This window comes from Lissotriton vulgaris, chromosome 8, assembly GCF_964263255.1.
Source record: "Lissotriton vulgaris chromosome 8, aLisVul1.2, whole genome shotgun sequence".
NCBI lineage: Eukaryota > Metazoa > Chordata > Amphibia > Caudata > Salamandridae > Lissotriton > Lissotriton vulgaris.
In genome coordinates, this window is record NC_141696.1 from 777,343,936 (window position 1) to 777,363,915 (window position 19,980).

A 19,980-nucleotide genomic window follows, 5' to 3' on the forward strand; every position below is an offset into this window, starting at 1 on the left:
TCAGGCTATCCTGCCTGGTCTCTTCCCGATGCGCGATAATCTCATGATGAATTGCCTCCAGCATTGCTCGCTATGTAGCCTCTTGGGAATCCTCAAAGTTATTTTCTCGAATTGAATTACCTTGGAGCGATGTAGATGGCGAGAGATCCCAGGCCAGTTTCATCTGTTTCTTTGAAGGTACCAACATCTTGACCGCAGTGGTAACCTGATCTCCCTCTGGGTCACTCTCTGTCTCTGGGTTACTTCCATCTATGTCTGAGCTTTGTTCCTCTTTGTCCTCTGACCAGTCTGCCTCCTCCGGTACTGAGACAAATCCCTCGCTTGGCGTCTTCTCCTCCTCCCTTTCTTGCTCCTGATTCATGTTCATGTTTATCTGAGGGATATCACTTGACTGCATGGTTCCTGGCTGTGCACTGTTATGATTTTTCCCCGTGCTACTCATATCCTTCTTAGCTATAGGGCCATTGCCGGTGCTGTTATCAGCCCCTGTTAAGCTCTTGACCTTGCCTCCAGTCTCCTCGCCCTGGCTAAACTCGTTGCCTCCTGTCATGCAAAGTGCGCCCAAGTCTAGAGTAGAAATTTTGCCCTGAGTCATACTTCCAACCATACACTCAGGGTCACCAGTCATTTTTGAGCTTACTCCAGTTTCCGGCAGTTCCGCCTCACCACGTTTCTCAGTCTCAATCACTAGTTCAATATCCGCCTCACCTCCTGGGGCTTTGGTCTCCTTCTCCTTTCCAGCACGATTGAACATATCGACAATGCTCAGATTGGCCGCGGCCAACCTGGTCCTTACTGCAGGTGGCCTCATTTCCTTTGATGATTCCTGCAATTTCAGCTTCACTTTTCCGCACACTTCGGGTTGAGTATTGTCATTCTCCAAATTTGCTTGCTCTTCTGGACCGGGGTTAATATTCTCTACTACTTTCTTTTTGGCGGTTTGACTGACATTATTTTGCTTTGGGGGCATCTTGCACAGCCACCCCTTCTCCACCGCACCGCGCCGCCTTGTAATCACCCAGCCCTTGATCTCCGCCTTGATTCTGACCGCGAGCTTCACTCCGGCAGCTCCGGTGCCTCTGACTCCACTCCGCCTTCCTGCACCACGAACTCCGCCTGCCCTGCCCGCTCCGCCGGCTCTGATTGGTATGCCACTGCTGGGAGCCGCTGAGAGGCTGTCGGTACACAGAACCGAAAACGCTCGGAGCAGGTCTAATGGAAGGCGATATGTCACGTCCATCCGCCCCGTCGCGGTCTTTTCTTTACCAGGGAGGGTTTAATGAAAAGTTTTCACGAAATCCGCGAGGTACACATGACGCTATACTGTTAAGACCAGAGCCCTTTGCTAATGCTGCCGCTCTGCCGCTAGTAGCGGCCGCCATCTTGACCTTTCACAGCAATTAAACCAAGTGATGAATTCTTAACACCAGCCCATAAATGTGTACTGTTACAAAAACAATAAATGCAAAAATCATCTCAATTTGTCCTTCAAATTAAATATAGCTAGGAAAAGACATTAGTAGCATTTTCACAGAATAAGTCCTGATTTAAATTAAGAATAGAGCGGAACACGTCAGAAAATCATTCCATGTCCCTATGGTTATATAAAAATAAAACTCACAGAATGACGATTTTTATTTTAATTAAAAAATTACAAATATTCGTATGCTTTTATTTCTCTTTTTAGGATAACTTTCACCTTCAAATGTAGAGTAAGGTAAAACCCTAACTGGAATCCGATGTGCGATAAATAGCCTTAAAGTATATGTATATATGTATTTGCTTGACAAGAATTATCAGTAACCTCTTAGTTTAACTAAACTGAACACCTCTATATTTCAAAGTTTTCTAAAACCATTTTTCAATTCCAAAATTAAACTGCAGAAAACTGGGGTAACCAAACAATAAATACAACTTTTGGAACCTGTGCCGACTGTACTTTCTTTTCAGTAAGCATGCACAAGTTCCCAGACACTGGTCTCACTAAAATATCAAGTGTGCCCACTCAAGTCGACAAACAATTCACAACAAATATATTTTATCTTACATTACTTGCTCCTAATGGAGACATTACTAGCCTGCAATCTGGACTTCTGAGAAGCGTGACAAAACTCTAAATAACATTGAAACCAACGACAAAAACTACCCTGAATGACTTTTCTTTTGCATCAGAATTCTAAAGAGTCCTTCTCCTCAAAATTTTCAGGTGAAGTGCGTGGATTTGTGTGTGAGCTCTCCCTACATTCTTAACTGCCTTCTTAATATGTAACACTAGAACGCTAAATTACTTAATTGAAATCACACTCACAGATCTTCTGTTCTTTGCAGATGGCTGCAAGGTTCTGATCCCTTCGCCAAAGTGAAAGGGAAGGAATGCACTGTATTTAGGCAATACAGGGCATTCCTGTACTTTATGCCTGTGCTGGCGCCATTTTGGCAGCCTAGTGCTAATGTAGGCACCCTGCACCATGGTGCAAGAGTGCCTCTGTTGCAGACAGGATTGTTTTTGGCAAAAGGGGATCCTTCCTGCACAAAAATAATCCTACAAGGAGTTTTCCACATGTAAAGGGAAAAATACTGGGATAAATTAACATATTTCTCCTCATTATGCCTCACCTCAAGAGGATTACATATTTTTACCCTTTCCTAGCTTTACATCCCTTCGTAAATCTGGGACAGCATCAAATTCCATGGGTGTTGCATAGGAAAATCCACTCCAATGCGCTTTCCAGGCACAGAGTGAGGCAACGCAGCGACTTGCCCTGCGTCGCATCACCCCATGATCTATGGGGTTACACAAAGCCTTGCAGAGTGGTTTTGCGTGGCTTCATAAATCTTTATGTGAGCCCTGCGTCACACATGTTCAGCTTTACCTGGTGGAAAAGTGATGCAAGGTTCTCATAAATAAGTCCCACTGTTACTTCACACAAAAAAATATAATTAGAGGGAACATTGATCATCAGCCAAAGGAAAGTCGACCACATAATCCCTGTCTTGAAAGAACAGTATTTGCCCCCATACTGTCACTTCCTGCCTTCTCTGTATTTGAAACAAGCATTCAGGGCATCCCATTGTCTGGGCTTCTCCTGCAAAGGTTGAACACAGTAAAGGGTATTCCCTGTTTGGGCCTGATAGGGCCAGAGCCCCTGTTCCATTGAAACTAACAAAGTGAAATAAAATGATATGCCTCACCCTGGACATCATCCTGACAATCCCAACCATCGCACCCAGTCCACACTCACATATCATTCCCACAAAACATAGACTCAACCTCATACAAATACTACTACCACACACTATCAAACTTCAGAACACATAGTCAAACTCATGATCATTGACTCTCGCTTTGCATTACTTCATGAACCAGATATTGCAGATATCATCATCTTTCACAATCTTGCAGCCCACTTCATCACAGAAACATGGGTCACCCCAGATCTCCTCATATATTAGATGCCCTTCTTCCCACAGGCTGCATGGACCAATCATGTAGACTGCCTACTTACGAAGAGAGGAGGCCTCGCTGTCATCTGTAAGTCTTCCTGGGCCTGCATCCTAAGAAAGTAAGTGACATTTAACTCCATGGAGCTGCTGGAATGCCATTATCTACTCTGTGCAGTTCAGACTACCATCTTCCACCTCATCTATAGGTCTGCTGGGTAGAACAAGTACTTCAGTGATGAACAGTCAAATCTTCTCACCACTGTGTCCATGTGACATTCCCACACCACTCTCGTGGGTAAATCAAGCTCCCAGAAAAACAGGGTAAACAAACAAACAAGAGAACTAGAAACACCCACTTCAACTTCATTGACACACTCAACATAGTCATAACCTAGACCTTGTCTTCTCAACATCACCAACAATCTAAAGCAAGTGAAACTGCTTTTTCCAGAAAGTGACCTATTATTCCGGTCAACACCCTACCAACAAACCAAAGTCAACACAAAAGACAAGACCAAAACTTTGGATCTGTTAAAGACTTCTCCAAAGACCTATTTCTCTTACAATGTCATCTCCATGTCTGACTCCAGCATCCTTCTAAACAACTTCAACACTTTTTTGGTAAGCTGTGTGAACATACTTGCCCAACTAAAACAAACAAGTCCAAGCCAAAGCTTTTGACACACAGGAACTCTATAGACTTTGCTGAAAATAAGTAAACTATCTGTTCACAAGAAAGCAAATGGAAGAAAACATACCTTCCAAAGGCCTCCCTCTGCTCAACACACAGACATCACATCAGCCAAAGTAAAGTTCTATTCCAACATCTTCAATGAAGCCAATAGAAGAAAACGGTTTCTCAATACTGTCAAGCACAGTAGCAAACCCCTGCTGGACACAACAATTTCTCACTCCTCGTTAAAGTTCAATGCTGTTAATCTCTTCTTAAGTGAAAAAATTACAGAAGATCTGACAACATATTGACAACACCAAGTTTGCTTCACATCTTTCACCCACCCGTCCCTACAGAATCCCAAAATTGTCAGCCTTCAAATTGCGATCTCTTGCAGATCTCACCAACAAACTCAACTCCCCTTAAGCAACTTTTAAAGATGATGTCTTACCCTTGTGGTTCATCTTTTTGAGGATGCTGTCTCATGCTTGCATACAAATGTCATTGCCTCCCTCAATCAAGGCGTCTTCATCCGAAGCCGTCACTCCCAAAGGACCCTGCCCTGATGTCCTCACCAAATACCAGTCCATCAATCACTGAACATTCATTGGCAAGATTATTAAAAAGCAGGCTATGTTCAACTCCAAGACACCTCAGTAATAGCCTTCTCCTACATGATTACCATAATGGCTTCAGATCATGCTCAAGCACTGGGACCCCAAACTTACTATAAAGTAGACTATGCCCTTCAGGTGAAAAGGACACTTGCCTCCTGAAATTGATGAACCTCACAGTTGCCTTAGTCACAGTCGACCCTTTGCACTCTCATACACACCCTGCAGTTTAGATTCACCAGCAATGTCCTTCATTGATTCTTTCCAACCAACACTAGTTTTTTCCTATGGGCACTAGAAGGATCCAGAAGATGTCTAGTACCTGTGGAGTTCACAAGGGTGCCATAATGTGTCCTGTCATCTTCAATCTTTACTTGGAGCTTGAGTCACATATAGCAGCATCAAGATTTACCAATATGTTGCTGATGCACAACTCTACTTAGAAAGCTCCTTGAAATCACATATCCAAACCCTCAAACGCTGCCTGCAGATCATCTAGCCTTGATTGCCAGAACCTACCTGAAGCTCAACCTATCCAAGAGGGAATTCCTGTTATTTGTCAAGTAGAACAAACAATAAAAAGTACAAAAGTAGCACAGTCACATGAACATTGATGGCTTCTGACCTCAATGTTTACCAAATGCCAAGTCACAAGGATTCACTTTGAACACTGCCTCACTTTCAAGAAACACATTGCTATAAAAACAAAGACCACATGGTAACTGCTCTAAAGAAAGTGAAACTGCTTTTTCCAGAAAGTGACCTCAGAACTACTGCTCAAGCCCTTGTACTCTTGAAAATGGATGGTGGTAATGCCTTGATTTATGGCCTTCCACATTCCACAATGGCATCACTTAAGGGCATTAAATGGTGCAGGCTATCTTATCCAGGGCATGAAGAAATATGTTCACATCACGCCCATTTTGATAGAACTCCATTGGCTCCCTTTACCATCCCACACCATCTTCAAAATCAGCTGTACCAGCCACCATGACCAGAATCCTACTTATCTTGCAGTCAAATTCATCCCTTCTGCTCATTATCAGCAAAACCGCAGCCACAACACCATCAGACTGCAGACTAAGAAGGGTAAAAAAGAAAAACAAGACAATAAGTGATTTCAATCTATGAACCCAGGATTTATAACAATATCAGAAATGCCCTCAGACTGCTCCAATTTAGGAAAAAATTGATATACCTCATTAAAGAATATGACTTTGCAATGCATTAACCCAGCAACCTCTCCTATCACTTGTTGATTGTATGCTTGTCCCCAGGGATCTTACTTGCTCAAGGAGGCTTCATCCCCACCACGAAACACAACAGGAGGGGCAGCTGCAGTGTGTTGCTGGAAGGGGACAAAGCCAGCCACATTCTGAAATGCACTTCCTGGGCTGCATCTGGGCAAATCCTGGGCCAAGGGCGGGCCCATCCTGCGCCCGACAGCACCAAGAAGAGGAAGGGCAGGGACACCCCCTTGGCTGGGAAATGGTAGGAACAACAAGGGCTCAGCCATGCTTGTCCTGCCAAACACAAGAGCAACGACGCTTGCCTTAACCAAGCATATGCCTTAACCACGCATATGCTTGGTTAAGGCACTGAGCAGTCTAGCTGCTGGAATGGGCAGGCCCAGGACAAGGAAGAATCAGAAGAGAACACAGTGTGGTAAGTGGGGCTTGGCAGGGATTTGGGGAGTGGGGTAGTTTTTAAGTGTTGGGGTAGTTTTCAGGGTTGGGGGGTCAGAGTTGTTTTCAGTGCTCGGGGGGGGGGGGTTCAGGGTCATTTTTAAGGCTTAGGGGTCAGGATAGTTTTTAGGGCTTGGGGGCAGGGACATTTTCTGGGCTCGGGGCTCAGGGGTTGATTTTAAGGAGGAAGGGGAAAATGTTTAGGTCATTTTAGGGCTCAGGGTGAGGGGCAGGTATCGGGGTACTCATTAGGCCTGAGGGGCAGGGACGTTTTTAGTGCTCGGAGGAAGAAGTTGGTTTCAGGAGGGAAAGGGGTAGTTTTAGATCTCAGGGTGGTGGCTTGGGGGTGCTGTTTTAGGGCTCAGAGTGGGGGGCATGGTTTGGGGTACTTACACTTACCTAATACGTCTTTAGCATGCATATGCCTTTGCAATGCATGCCTTAACCCTGCAGATTTCATTGTAAAGGCACGTGTGGTAAAGGCAAATCCGTGGTTAGGACTTGCGTGGTTCAGACCACATGGAACAGGCATGTGTAGTAATTTCAAGCAAGGTTCTGTCCCACAACACTTTTTGGCTCTGTTCATGACATCAGTTGAGCATTGTTCATGAGCTCACTCTCTGTGGCCCCCTCTTTCTGCACCAGACTTGATTGCTCCCTCTTGATTGTTTGATTGCTTGATTGCCTGAATGGCGGGTAGTGTTTTACCTCTGCCCTTGTCTACTATTTGTGCCCCTCTTAACTACTATTTGCAAACAAAAAGCATCAGATAATCTTCTGTGTGCTGGGAAGGAGTCCAAATCTGCAGGTGCCATGCAGCTGAGAACTACGCTCTTCAAGTAATTGATTAATTGTGTAAGTCTAGGACATTATTAGAAGTGGGCAATCTGTTCCTGCCACAGCTGTCCCTAGGAAAGCGAAAACTAAGATCACTCAGTTTTATAAGGTGAAGGACAATACTTCAGATAGTCGCCCATGTGACAAAGATTCCTCTGGACTAGTGTCTAATTTGGTGAAAAAGTCAGGCTCTTTGGGCACTGCCACTGCACCCCTTTCCCCTTCATCCATCATCGCTTCTGGCCCCTTGCTAGCGGGGGTGCTGTCTGCTCAAGATTCTCAGGTTACATCAATACCTTCACCCTACCATGCCCCTGCCCCTATTGATTTAACCAAATCAAGTACTCAGCAGGGAGTTGGTTTACATTTACCTGTTGTCCATACTGATTGTCCAGACGGTATCAAGAGCTTGGTTGTACATATAAGAGCGAACTTAAGCATGTTAAAGATATTGTCCTTTCTTAAAAACCAAGGTTGTTAGATCTTATCAGAATCGATAATGGTCAATTGGTAAAGCTTAGGGAAAGAAGCCTTGTACAACCTTCCCTGCATTAATGCATCACCTTCCCAAACAACTGCCCTCCCCCCAGCCCCGGGCCACAATGTTGGACATCCTCGCCAATGAGGACCACTCCCTCCCTTACATCAGTGTGGCTTTTATGGCTCCCACAGGTCTTGGCCCTGCCCCATGCCAGTTGGATAAGGGAGCCTCCAAATGAGTAGGAACACCAGCTCTGATAATACATACATGGATAACCCCAGTGACCACATTGTATCTTACCCTGTGACATCAAGACGTGCTACTACTAGGAAAACTCAATATGGGATCTGTACTGAGGTTCACCCTGTACCCCCGGTGGAGAGCAGTTCTGGGGCCTTTTCCCATAGGGGCACTTGTTTAGATCTTCCGCCTGATTGTACCCAATATTTGGTGGTCCTAGTGGATGTGCTTCCAATTCATTAAAACCACGTTTGAGGGGTGCTTACAGCTCTAAAACAAGGTGTCCCACAGGTTGTCTATGAAGGTAAGGGTGGATGCCAGCATCCACAGACAGATAAAAATGGTTCATAGAGTGGGTTGGCCGAGGCCCAAAGCTGTCAAAGGGGGATTGTGTTGTGTTGAATTTTAACAACAGGTGGGCTGCCATCAGAATTCTGGATTCCTCCTAGGGCATAGAGGGATCAGGCATTGGGTTGTGCCATTGGGATTTTTTATAAGCCGGGAATGGATCTTTGATAAGTAGCCCCCACTAATCCTGAGTGCCTCAGCCTTTTCAAGTTGCACACAGTAAGCCCACTAGGGATCAATCTGCTCGCATTACTTCCTCTGGCCCAAGGATGAACAGTCTCATCCTTGTGGGGCTCCCCAGGGTCCCATAGTGTCTTACTGTGGGCCCCTTGAGGAGAACCTTGCCACTTTTACCTCCCCTAATAGATTTGAGATTATTGGTTACCTGGAGAACGTAGATTTACTACCCAGTATCGAACCGGGGCTGAGTAGAAACTGGCTTGAGAAAAGCTGGGAGGTGGCTCCTCAGTGACTTACACTAGCGACCAATTGGTGTTTCATTCCTGTAATAAAGCTGAATTAGAAGCCAAGATTAGGGATCCAAACTGGCTAGATCTTATTAAATCATTTCATGTTTTGGCAATTCAAGAAATTCATCCCTTAAAACCACCCCTTTTTAGACAATGTTGCCCACTTTTGTGGCCAGCGATGCCTTCCCCTTCTGGTTGAGCCAAGGCTGGTTTGTGTATTTGAATCTCACTAGCATTAAACTGTATATCTACTGAGCTGGAGCTAAACTGCCTATATGAAGGGGCGGTTTTACTCCCTTTTCCAGATGATTCTCTGAAGTTAATTGTGAAAACCTACAATCCTAATGGTCACTCTCCTCATTCTGATGCCATTTTTAAGACAGGCTCTGTTATAGAGAAGTTTAAGAATAGATTATTTCACCATGGTGCTAAACCAGCTTAAAAGGTCTCGACAGTGGTCAGGCCCTACTGGGAGTCAGGCATTTCCCTGGAAGGATGGAAGAGTGGGGGCCCTTTTGCGGTGGTAGGGGCCTGTTTTGTTACTGGTGACTAGCTTTGCCGTGGTGCTGCAATATCAGTCCCCGGTAACAAAAGCAGCAGTGCTTAACACTTGCAACCCACGAGGACCGGTCCAACAAAATTGGCAGGGCTTCTCTGAGTTCCCAGTCTGGCTCTGATAGTGGTTATGGATGAGTTTAATATACAGCCTTGCCCAAAACCCTGTTTAGTTTTTCAGGACCCCTTGATCGAAAGATTAGTCCCCACTTCCCAATTTTGAACACTCTCCTCAAGGAAAACAGTTAAACTGCCTAATTCATTCTCAGAACCTGGTAATACCCAGTGTTCATTTAGCTCCCACTTATGTTAGTAGCAGGGCAGAATCAATTGTGGACCATATCCTGATTTCCGTGTCCCTCTCTAGTCATTTGGGGAGTTACCAGACTAAATGAACTGGGTTGATTGAGCATAACCCTCGGGTGCTCGTTCTAAACTATCAGAGTGGGGGCCTTCCCTCATCGACCTACAGACTGCAAAATGTGACACCCAAGGATCTGGGTAGATGCCTGAGGTGGGCTAAAATTATTCCAGAGGAATTTTTTGAGACTCTTTATAGGTGGGGAAGCCTAGAGATGGAATGCTGTCTTATCCATGACCTTTTTTGTAAGGACCTTCTTACCACTTTCTCTGCACTTTGTGCTCGTGTAAGGCTTTACTGACCCTTTTCAAGGCCCTTCTGCTTCTATTAGACCTCAGTGGTTTAATGAGGTGTGCTCTTAAGCCCATGGCACCTTATAACAAACCCTTAAATGCCGCCCGACAAACAGGAAGGAGATACAGAGCCTAAGAACTAACCACAAAAAGATGCTGAAGGAGAGAAAAGAATCCCTTAAGGACGTCATTTGAGATCGGCTAGTATCCACTAGCGATTCTAATGACAATGCAGTGTTCTAGGGAGCCTTAAATCAGTCTTTCCTGGCTGAGGATACTATGTTCAGTCTGGCCACCATAATATCAAAGTCTAATGGTGTGCCTATTTCTCCTAAATATAGGCCTAGATGTATCAAGCAGTTTGCGATTCGTTAGGGCCGAAATTCTGCGAATTTCGGCCTTAACGAATCGTAAACTGAAATTTTGCATCTTTTGAGATGTATGTGTAATTAGCAAAATAAGGAATCGCAAAAAATTGCGATTCCTTATTTTGCATGAGCATTTAAGGAATCGCAAATATGCGATTCCTTAAATGCCATGTATGAAGCTTTTTTTTTTTGCGAATTGAGGTTAAGGACTCGCAAATTAACACAAACTTGAGGTTCGTGTTAATTTGCGAAACCCTTTAAAACAACAAAATATCACTATTTTGAAGGTGGCATGTGGCACACATACATGCCCATAGGGCATGTATGTGTGCCATATGCACACACATGTAAGTTTCAGGGGTGCAGCAGGGTGTCCATAAGACACCCCTGCACCCTTGAAATAATTCTCAAATTGCGATTAGCAAATTGCGAATTCGCAATTTGAGAATTACTGCACATTCATTGCTATGGGCCTCCTGGCCCATAGAAATGAATGGGAAAATTATTCCTTAATTGCGATTAGCAATTTGCTAATCGCAATTAAGGAATATTAAGGAATCGCTAAAATATAGCGAATTTCTACATACATACCATTTTGCACTTCTCTAATAGCGATTCCTTAACAATCGCTATTAGAGAAGTGCAAAATGATTTCTTGATACATCTACCCCATATTCTTTTGAAGATAGCAAGGAGTTAATGATCTCTAATATTAGTATGAAGGATGCTAGTTCTTCTCGCCTCACTTTTTCTCTTTTGAAAGTTACTCATGATAACAGGCACCTGTCCTCTAATAAGGTCCCTGGGTCAGACAATTTCCTATTAAGAGTTATGTAGTCATTTGGGCCCCATAGTTGACAAACATCTTAAATGCTGCTGCATCAACTGGACCCTTAAGTTCCTGGTCTGAATCCATCATAATGCCAATATTGAAAAAGGGTGAATGAGTGGACCCAAAATGCTACAGGCGGATTGAACCCACAGTCAAGGTTCGGGACCAGGTCATCCTAAAAAGGTTGTTTAGCTGAAGAGAAGAAAATCACTGTTGACTCTCAGTATGTTCAACACTCCGTCCATCATCCCCTTTGGTTTTGCTTTGTTCGCCCTAAGTTGGCAGGGTATGCCCAGACGTGGGTCCCTTGCTCACTTTGCCACTGGATTCAAGCTAGCCTGGCTGATGACGGCTGATTAGCCAGAAACCGGTCCCAGGATGCTTGTTTCCGGTCCAGGGAAGATATGGCTTGGCAGTTCGGGCTGGACTGTTCCCATGAGGCACAGGGTCAGACTGATTTGCATATGGTCTTGTCTGAACTGGGGTGGCGGAGTGAGCTAAAGAATGATGATGAATTAAACCCAGATCAGTTGACTGGGGGTGAGTGTTTGCTATGTTCAACACCCCGTCCATCATCCCCTTTGGTTTTGCTATGTTCACCCTAAGCTTGCAGGGTATGCCGAGACGTGGGTCAATTGCTCACTTTGCCACTGGATTCAAGCTAGTCTAGCTGATGACGGCTGATTAGCCAGAAACCGGTCCCAGGATGCTTGTTTCTGGTCCAGGGAGACATGGCTTGGCAGTTCAGGCTGGAATGTTCCCATGAGGCACAGGGTCAGACTGATTTGCATATGGCCTTGTCCGAACTGGGGTAGCGGAGTGAGCTAAAGAATGATGCTGGATTAAACCCAGATCAGTTGACTGGGGGCGAGTGCTTGCTATGTTCAACACTTTGTCCATCATCCCCTTTGGTTTTGACTCTCATTATAGGTTTAGGACCCGTCTGGGCACCATTGACCAATGTTTGAACTTACACCTCTTGATTAGAAAATACACGATGACCAAAAGGGTACCCTCTTTTTAGGATTTATGGATCTCTCTTCAGATTTTGATCGGGGGAAGCACTGTTGCCGTCTTTAGGGGTAGTTGATAAAAGAATTTAGGGATAGAGCATGCCTTGGTCTCTTTCCTGACAGACATCCACATAGATATGTTTTCCTGTGGTAGATTCATGGAGGATGGCACCTGCACCAATAGATTCTCCATCCCTAGATGTATGAGACAGGGGTGCATTTTTGTCCTCTTTCTGTTCGCCATCTGTATCAATGATCTAGAGGCTGCAATGTTGGAAGCACAAGGATACCCCCCTCGGATCGGTTCTCAGGCATCACCATTACTCTTATAGCCTGACAATACTGTCCTCATGTCAAAGACAGCATTAGGCTTTCATCGACTTCTTGATTCTGACATTGAGTTAATGGAGGTCTTGGGACTCTCTGTGAACACCTCAAACTCTTTTGTGATGGCTGGTGGTTGAGTCCACCAAAAACAAGAGACATTTTTACCTTAAGGCAAAGATCACACAAGTTTGCTCTTTTAATTATCTGGGTATTCTGTTTGATGACAAGTCATCTTGCAGCCCTTCTTTCTGATCAGAAAGGCTCACTTTGGCTAAAGTGTGTAGAGCGGTCTTGGATTTCAATTTAAGGGTGGGCAGGAAACCTATAAAAGCATGTGTTCATGTCTATAAAGCCAAGTGTGTTTCTACTACCTATTACAGCAGTGATATTTGGGTATCCTGATTGCGAACTCCTTCAGTTAAAGGAAAACATGTTTTTCAGGGAGTTGCTGGGGGTGCCCCATAGTTCAGCAACATTTGTGGTGCACAAGGAGCTCAGCCTTAGATACATCTCAGATACTGGTAATCTTAGGCCTTTACTATGTTGGCTCTCAATATGATATACGAGTGAGCTAATGTGTCTTTGTTTAGCCAACTCTAAAGCAATTCACTTGCTGAGTTACATCAAGTTATATCAAGTTTGCACTGACAGCTTTGGGCCATCCCAGCCTTTTTACTTAGCCTTAGGAAACTGTCAAAGCTAATTAGTTGCTGTTCAAGCAGATTTTTTTTCAGGAACGATCACAAATTGTGTAAATCAGCTGTTCGGGCTTACTGTCTGACAAAAACAGTTCTATCAAACCATACGTGACCTGGGCCAATAAAGTTTTTCCATTGCCAGCTTTAATCCAGGTTCAGGTTGAATTCTTTCCACCTACTAATCAGTTTTCCTAAAGGTTGGGTTGCAGAGGGTTCTTTAGGCCCATGTTAGTGTTATAAAACGTCAGCCCAGTCTATCACACATGTTATAGTGTTCTGTAGTTTATACACTCTTCCCAGGAAAACGTTTTTGGTTCCCATTCTGAGATCTCAGTATCAACAAGTAAGGACAGCAATGTTGTTCCTCTTTATGTTAGGAGAAATGTGTACCTGTGTATTATGGGTCACTTTTTAAGCAGCATTGTTAAGATCTGAGGGGTCTGGCCTTAATCCCTTGTACTTTATTGTTTGCCCCTGCATTATTCGTCCACTGGATTGCACATGTAGCATTTGTATTTGCTTTAAGTACTGTTCAGAATGTATTTTAACTATATGTGAATTGATTTGTATGTTTTATGGTTTTTATTTGTTTTATATCTTTTATGGTTATTTATTTAACTGACTAAAGAGATTATCTTATCTACTTCAAAACACCTTGGGTAAATCGTAGGTCACTGCACTTATTGTAAACTTTACCACTTTCCCTCTAATCTCAAAATCATGGTGCTCCTATAACTGGAAGGACATCCCTGATCAAATCGGAAATCCAAAAGCCTCTCAAAGAATGCATTCCCTAGCAGACATTCTCAGCCCATCGATCAAGACTCTGGAATGACCTCCTTTTCTTCTCACCTCAATCCTACTTCTTCATTGGAGCACTATTTTATATGTTTCAAAACCTACCTTTTCATAATCTGCTACCATCCTAGCCTACCTTCCTCCCTCTCACACTTCTCACCCCTCATGTGTTTTTGAACACATGTATTGGCCTGAATTCTCATTGTAAATCTAATTGCATATCTCTCTGTTCTTGTATTGACTGCCTCTTCTGTTACTGCGAACAATGCTCTACTGCCCTTTCGGGCTAGCCTAGCTCTTTTTAAATCTATATATATAAAAACCAAAGTATGTCCGTTTGTCCTTTATCCATTACTACACCATTCTTTCGATCGGTATGAAACTTTGGGAAGTTGTTGAGTACACTCCTGCAAAGGTTTCCGGCTAAAAAAAAAAATGTTAAAAGTTGTTGAGTACACTCCCGCGAAGGTTTCTGGCAAAAAAAAAAGAAAAAAAGAAAAATGTGTTAAATATCAGCCGCCGGCACCCCAGAGCCCTCATGATCTTTCAAATACTGAACGATTACAGTTTCCGGTGCGACACACTTTTGCAATGACCATCAACAAAGCACAAGGACAATCGCTGCAAGTGTGTGGACTAGATTTGGAGAATCCGTGCTTCTCACTTGGACAACTGTATGTGGCCAGCTCACGCGGCGGAAAACCTTCTGATTTATTCGTCTACGCACCAGACGGAAAAATAAAAAACATCGGGTATCCACAAGCACTCGAATAAAAAAAACAGAATTAAAACAACACTTTGAAATGTTTTCCATATTAAAATGAATAAGTTTCAATAAAAATGACACAATGTAAATTGAATATTATGATAACAAGTTTCCTTAAATTTCCTTTCTTCTGAGATCGCAGCAACGCGCGACGGGTAAGCTAGTATCCTTATAAAATACAGTTAGTAATATATATACAGTTTGTGATCCTCTCTGATTGACTATAATTACAGGGATGATGGCCAGCAAGGGACAGCACACCATCATTCTTATGGCTGCATTCAAAAACTGAAAATATTTTTTCATAGCAGGCTGTGTTCCTTAAAGAAACCAGTACAATAAAAAAAAAGGTTTTCCTTTTTGGAAAATCCCCAGTTCCCTAAGGCTGTCAACATGATCCTAAAGGGTAAGGTGTCCTCTTGGGACCCCTTTCAATTTGCAAATTATTTACCACCCCAACTTGGGGACTGTTAGCTCATCAATGGTTTGCAACGGGGGGCGTGGCTTGAGCGCCGATGGCGGAGGTCGCCTGATCGCTCGGCTCTGAGGCGGTGCCTCCTTTAATCCTGACACGAGCGGTTCCCGGGCACCACAGCTCCCCCACCTCGAAGGTTATGCCCGGGGCTGGTGGAACCGACACAGAGGGCTCTTTGGAAGACCCGAGAAACGGCTGGTGACACCGAGTTGGAGAGCAGCGGTAAGAACGGAGCGGAGCTTGATATGGCGCCCGCTCCGTCCCTGTAGACTGTGGCACGGCTGTATCCGAGCGAGACCCTGGACTGCTCCTCCCTATCGCCCCTTCGACCGGAGCCGAGGAGCTGGGATCGGAGGTTTGTTCAGCCGGGGCTTGAGTGGAGAGGGCTGGGGACGCCTGCCGAGCCCGCGCCAGCTCACCTTGTGTAACGGAGACCGGCGGAGCTCGCTGCGGCGCCCTACTTGGATGATTGGTTCCGCTCGGCGCCTCTGGACGTGAAGGTGCACGGAAGGGACCGCAGAGACTGGGAATTACACCAAGAGCGGTGACTCGAGTGAGTGACGGCCCACATTGTGCGTGTGACCGGGTGCACGCACTTTCAGCGGTGGTGGCTGGTGGCGTTGGCTGGCACAGAGGCAGCACAGTCTCCCGGCGTCCATTGCTCCTTGTCTTTCCCTCTTCCCTAGAGGCTCCCGAGGCCGGGCTAGCGGCGAACTATCGAGGGGTCAGGAGCTCCAGGCCCCCCCACGTCATCTCGCAGGGTCCCGGCTGGCAACTGACGGCGGAGAGCATCAGCGCGGGCCTGTGGCCAGCAGTGTGGGGGACTTCCCTGCCCCCCGGGCTCGGCAACCCCTGCCGGGGGTCGCGATCATTATGGGGAAACCGAAGGGCCCCAAAGGGGGAGCCCCGGACACAGAGGCCGCCGATAAGGATGATAGGATGACCCCAGAGAACCCAGGGAGCCCCCAGTTGCAGCAACAGTTCGACAGAATCCTCGAAGCAATTGTGGACACGCAGACTGCCCTCCAGCAGGACATCGCTCAGGTGGCGACGAGTCTGGGCCTGCTCCGGGCGGACCACAGCAAGCTCTCGGACAGGGTTAAGGAGGTAGAGAGCACGTTAGGAACGATTGAACCTGCGCAAAAGACTCTTGCTGCCGCCATGAAAGACGTGTTGACCCGCGTCGGAGACCTGGAGCGGCGTGCAGAGGACGCAGAAGGGCGCAACAGAAGGAACAACATCCGCGTAGTGGGCCTTCCAGAGAAAGTTGAAAATGGCGACATGGTGTCCTACCTCGAGAACTGGCTGCGGACGGTGGTGGCGCCCGAGGGACTATCCCCCTTCTACACCCTGGAGCAGGCCCATAGGGTGCCGGCCAGACCGCTACAGCAGGGCCGCCCCCCACGTCCAGTGGTGGCGAGACTGCTACACTATAGAGACAGGGATCATCTCCTCGACGCCGCCAGGCGCAATGGACCATTTCAGGTGGAGAACAGCCAGGTGAACATTTTCCCAGACTACTCCTATGAGACGCAACGGAAACGTACCTCCTTCCTGGCGATCAAGCGGGAACTTCGGAGTGAGGGCATTCAGTACTCACTGTTGTTTCCTGCAAAACTCCGCATCATCCTGGACAACACGACCAAGTTATTTGATAACCCGGAGGATGTCTGCGCTTGGCTTGAGTTATATCGGGCTGGCAAGGACGGGCTTGGCTCCTCTTCCCAGGCTGTGTCGGAGCTGGGCCTTCAGCGGAGATCAAAGAGGATTCGAAATCGCCGTGGCAGGTCGAGCAGGCCATCGACGGTGGAAACGGCGACGGAGCGGCGAGGGGTGTTGGAACTGATCTCCAACCTATCTGGCCCACAGGGCGGGCCAGGTGTGGAAGACTCGGAGGCTGGTACAGGTGGGCATTGATCGGACACGGAGAACACGGAGAACTCGGAAACTGACAGTGTGACTCTGCCCACGATTACCCCGAATTCGGCGGAGGGCCTGCTGGATGGACAAGGATGACCCTGGGTGAGCTAACTCCTGTTGTGGGGCAAGACAATGACTGCGGAGGGGTCTTTGGGAGGGAGTTATGGTTCACTGATGCGGGGGGGGGGTGCTGGGGTTGTATCCCTTTCGGTCCATAAATGATTGGGGCACACTTACGTCTCAGTAGTGCAGGTGCGTGAAGGCTCCCTGACGATGCTCGGCCCCCACTCAGCCCTTAAGGCACACCTGCGGTGGCTACCGTCAGGTTAGTTGGGAGGGAAAGGGATCTTGGGGAAATGGTTTGGATGGGGCCTGGATGGCACAATTTGGGACCTGTTCTAGGGGGGTGGGGTGGGAGTTGGGATTCTTGGGATGTTTTGTTGTTGTTGAGGGGGGCGACTGCCAATGGTGTGTGTCTACGACACAGTCCGATCAAGTCTGAGCATTGCTGGGGGGAACTGACTATGATTTTGAGGGACAATGGCTGAAGCATCCACCCTAAAATGCATTACCTGGAATGTGCGGGGCCTGCACACTATGTCCAGGCGCCACAAGGTCCATGCCTACCTGGTGCGCAGGGGAGTGCAGATAGCATTGCTCCAGGAGACACACCTCACAAAGCAGGAGGGACTAGCGTTGCAGCGTAGGTGGAGAGGGCAGGTGTACTACACGACATACTCAGCTTATGCGAGAGGCGCACTGATTTGGGTGAGAGCCGGGGTACCTTTGCAGGTGACTAGATCGGTGGTGGACCCGGAGGGGCGGTTTGTGGCCATCACAGGTAATTTGGGGGGCAGGGCCCTGAACATTTGCTGCATTTACGCGCCCAACGTGGACCAACTCTCCTTTCTGACCGCACTATCGGGCTCATTGGCCCACTGTTTTTCGGGACCCCTCTTATTGGGAGGGGACTTTAACTCGGTGGTGGATGTCGTCCTCGACCGTTCCCACCCCCCCCTCCCGGACTCCCCGGTCCATCGGGTAGCCAAGGGAAGAAGGGAGTGGCAATCCCAATGGGGACTGACGGATCTATGGCGAGCGCAGCACCTGCATACCCGGGATTACTCCCACTTCTCGGGAATGCACGAACTACATGTGCGGCTGGACGGGCTGCTGGGTTCGGCGGAACTTATAGCCGCGACGGTGAGGACTGAATATCTGTCCAGGACTATATCCGATCACAACCCGTTGCTAGTTGACTTTCGGTGGTCTCCTGGTACCTCCGCTGTCCCTACTTGGAAACTACGACCCGAGGTCTTGGAAGATCAGGTGTTTAGGACGGAGCTGGAGGACAAAATTACTGAATATTTTGTAGAGAATGCGGGTACGGCCGGGTCGAGAGCCGCGGAGTGGGACGCATTCAAGGTGGTGGTCCGGGGTTACTGTATAGCAAAGAAGGTGGGGATGCGCAAAGTTATCTTGGACGAGCTAGCTGAAGCTGATCGGAAACTCCGTGAGATAGAACTTCGCCGCCCCGGTAACCCGGAACTGCAGGGGCAAACACTGGCAGCGAGGGAAGCGGTGGCCGTTGAAGTCGAGAGGCTTCGGAGCTTCGACTATAGGGCCTACTTAACTAGGTCATTGGCGGAGGGAAATCGGTCGGGGGCGCTCCTGGCTTGGCTGGCCAATCCCTTGAGGTGCATCACCCCCACGATGGCCATGCGCACTGAGAAGGGTGGTGAGGTGTATACCCAACCCGAGATCCTCGACTGCTACTTGCGCTATTATGAGGAACTCTACCGTAGTAAGCTGTCGCAGGACACCACCCCCATAGATGATTACTTGCAGTTGCTCCCGATCCCCACTTTGGAGCCGGCACAGGCGAAGGATTTGGGGAGGGATGTAGAGCTAGGGGAAATCTGAGGAGCCATTAAAAGGATGGCGAGGAATAAAACGCCGGGTCTGGACGGACTCCCGGTGGAGTTTTACTCCGCATACGTGGACCTCCTAGCCCCTAAATTGCTAGTGGTATATCGGGAGGCGAAACGCTTGGGGCACCTGCCGAAGTCGATGTGCGAGGCTCTGGTGGTCCCGCTCCTCAAACCAGGCAAGGAGGGTAACGAGCCGACCTCTTACCGACCGTTATCGATGCTCACGGTTGACTACAAAATCCTGAGTATCATATTGGCCTCAAGGCTGTTGGGCCACATGGGCTCCCTAATCCACGTCGATCAGGCGGGTTTTATTCCCAGGCGCAACACGGTGATGAACATCCGGCGCCTATTTCGAATATTAGGGGAAGCCCGCGATGGAGCACCTTGCCCCTTGGTCTTATCAGTTGATCTGGAAAAGGCCTTTGATAGCCTGGAGTGGGCATACCTCCACAGAGTCCTGACGCGTTTTGGTGTGGGGGAGGGGTTCCTGCGGTGGACAGCGGTTTTGTACGCCTCAGCAACGGCCAGGGTGCGATCGGCCCACTGATTTCCCGGCAGTACTCGTGAACCGGGGCACGAGACAAGGATGCTCCCTGTCTCCCCTGCTTTTCGCGCTTGCGGTGGAACCACTGGCGCTGTTGATCCGCACTGGAGCCCATTTTGGGGGCTTGCAGACCATATCAGGACGACAATTTATTTCCCTCTACGCCGATGACCTATTGCTGTTCTTAGAGGATGCTGATGCTGCCCTGACCGGAGCAGACGCGGCGCTCACAACCTTCGGAGAACTCTCGGGCCTGAAGGTGAACTGGGCAAAGACTTGTCTGTTCCCGATCCGAAAGGGTGAG